Genomic DNA, 2,671 nt, shown 5'->3' with positions numbered 1-2,671 from the left:
AGTTGGGAATGGACATGGGTCCCTGGAAAGGTCACTGGTGTACCTCTAAAATGTAGGCAAAGTGCATGTGCATCTGTCTCCATATGTGTGCGTGTTTGAGAGGAAATTGTGTGTGCATCCATGCGAGTTTGTTTTGAGGGCTGCACACACATGAGTTTGTGTGTTTCTGCAGGGTGTGCATGTGTGTTTGTCTGAGAGCTGTGTGTATATCTGTGTGGATGTGTTTGAGGCATATACACATGTGTATTTGAGGGGTGCACATGTGTGTTTGTTTCAGGGTTGGGTGCACGTGTACAGTATGGGTGTATTTGCAGTGTGCGTACATGGGCAGATGTCCATGTGTGCACATACAGAAGTGTGTGTGTCACGGGGTGGGAGGTGGCAGAAGAGGAGAGGCAGAGGGACCATCATTAGGTAAGTTCTCCCAGGCTCATTCTGCTGGAGAATCGACTGGAACTACAGGGGATGTCATTGTTAGGAATATTCTTCATCTCCCTTTCCTAAACCTTTTCCCTGGATGTTCTTTTTTTTTTTTGGCTGTGCCACATGTCTTACAAGTTCTTAGTTCCCTGACCAGGGATTGAACCCGGGCCACAGCAATGAAAGTGCTGAGTCCTAACCACTGGACCACCAGGGAATTCCCTTTCCTGGACATTTTAGAAGGGAAATCTTTTCCCCTCCACACCCTGAAGGAGGCAGAATCATCCGTTGATACGCCTGCTCTTTCCTGCATTTATTAAATATCTGTTCTGCTCCTCTCTGCACCCAGGCCTGGGTTGGGCTCTGGGCTTCAGGACCCTGGGCCCCTCACCCCGTCCAGGCCTGCTTGCCAGCCCTGGTTGAGAGAACAGTGTGCAAGAGAATTCTTTTAGGAACAAAGAAGGCCAGATTGGTGCAGAGAGGGGGAGGGAGGAGGTCTGCAGCCCTTCTGGGAAGGGAGGGGACAGAGTCAAGGGTGGCAGAGCCTAGATTGGGAGAACTGCAGGGGAGGCTCTCAATTCTCAGCCCCGCGGGGCGCCAGGGAGAAGCAGCTCCCAGCACGGCCGGCTGTCGGGTTAGGAACAGGCTCCTGACACAAGGGGTTTGCACAGGCGCACAAATGAAAGAAAATCGGAGGAGATGAAACCATACAAATTCCGGGTAATAGAAAGAGATGTGCGTGCGGTCCGGGCCTCGGCTCAGAAAGGTTGATTCCAAGAAGATGCTGTCCAACTTTATATTACTTTTCAGAAAGCCAGTGAGCTGAAAAATAACTCTCACCTTTTTTTTTATATGATTATTTGTTTCTTTGGAGTTTCTTCTTCACATTGTTTTGTGCATCTCAGTGGTTCCTTTCTCCCAGTCTGATTTCTTTTGGAGATTTGGCCTGGAGCCTGGAGGGAAAGATGGCCCTTCTTCCTAAGAATGCGTTTATTTCAAATCCTCGGCAGCCCCTCTTGGGGGTGGGGGGAGATGCAGGGAGGGCAGACCTGCTCCCCTGGTTCACAGATGCTTGCGTGTTGTTGTTGCTCACGGGCAGATACACGTGTACATACGTGTGTGTGCTTGAGGAAGCATGCGGGTTCGTGAAGGGGTACACGCATGAGTCTGAATGCACGCAGGCATGCGCAGGCAAGGGTGTACGTGTGCCAGTGCACGTGGGGCCCAGAGCTCCATCCAGGTGAGAGGAACCTGTGGGGATGGGTTCTTCTCTTTCACTTGACTCTGAGGTGGCAGTGACTGGCTCCCTCACCTTTCGCCAAGCTTGGCAAGGCACAGATGTTTGAACCAGGGAAAATGTCAGCCCCCAGGAGGAGCCCAGCTCTAACTTAGAGTGAGCCCCTAGGAAGCGTGGCAGTGCATTATGGATGTTGTGTTTTGGATCCATTTGCATTTGCTCTTTCCAGTAACTAAGAACTGGTGGGTGGGTGTGAAGGAAGTAGGGACTCTGCCTCAGTGCCCACTGCCCACCTCCCACCCCCAGCTTCGCCAGGCTCCTGGTGAGGCTGTGACACCAAAGAGAGAGACAGAGAAGCAAGAGCAAATGCCCTAACAAGCCCTGGCTTGTCTTCCACCCCCATGACAACCTGGAAGGATTCTTCTGGCCTGAAGAGCTGACTCCTGGGTTTCGGGAGGGGACCTCAGCGCAGAGGCTGGGTGCTCTGGCGTGTGTCCTGCCCTTGGGCAGGTGCATCTGGAAACAGCCACTGGTGTTTTGACTGTATGCTTGGGGTGGAGGTGGGGCCTCTGAGCTTTGCTGGAGCCAAAAAAGTGAAGGATACAAGTGTCCTTCCCTCCTTCATCACCAGCAGAAGACTTCACCAAGCCCCAGAGGTAGGGGCTCTGTGTGAGGCCCTCCCCGCCCCAGGAAGAGTCCAAGGGGCTGAGCAGAAGGCACAACACTCCCAGGGCCCCATCACCCCTGGGGCCATGGCTCATTCGGGCCACGCCACCATTAGGGAGATGAGGGGACTTGGCCTCAAAGAGGCTAAGGCACTTATGCAGGGGACACAGCCAGGAAGCTGAAGAGCTGAGTTCCCTCTCGTCACACAGGCACCTGGCATGTGGGCTCACTCCTGGACCCGCACTGGGAGGAGACAGAGACCAGAGTGAAAAGAAGAAATGCTTTAAGCTTCAGTGCCACCAGGTCACAAGCAGACCGAGGCCCCGCCCCAGGTAAGCCCAGCACCCT

The 2,671-nt window shown here is 53.5% G+C and overlaps 1 non-coding gene across 1 annotated transcript; it reads right to left on the bottom strand.

Annotated features, from left to right (window-relative positions):
- Positions 1-565: 565 nt before the first annotated feature.
- On the bottom strand, positions 566-637 carry TRNAE-UUC (transfer RNA glutamic acid (anticodon UUC)). The gene has a single exon. It is a non-coding gene; the product is annotated as a tRNA-Glu (tRNA).
- Positions 638-2,671: the final 2,034 nt, after the last annotated feature.

This window comes from Tursiops truncatus, chromosome 8, assembly GCF_011762595.2.
Source record: "Tursiops truncatus isolate mTurTru1 chromosome 8, mTurTru1.mat.Y, whole genome shotgun sequence".
Classification (NCBI taxonomy): Eukaryota; Metazoa; Chordata; class Mammalia; order Artiodactyla; family Delphinidae; genus Tursiops; species Tursiops truncatus.
The sequence above is the reverse complement of the archived record's forward strand: the minus strand, read 5'-3'. Positions and strand labels throughout refer to the sequence as shown.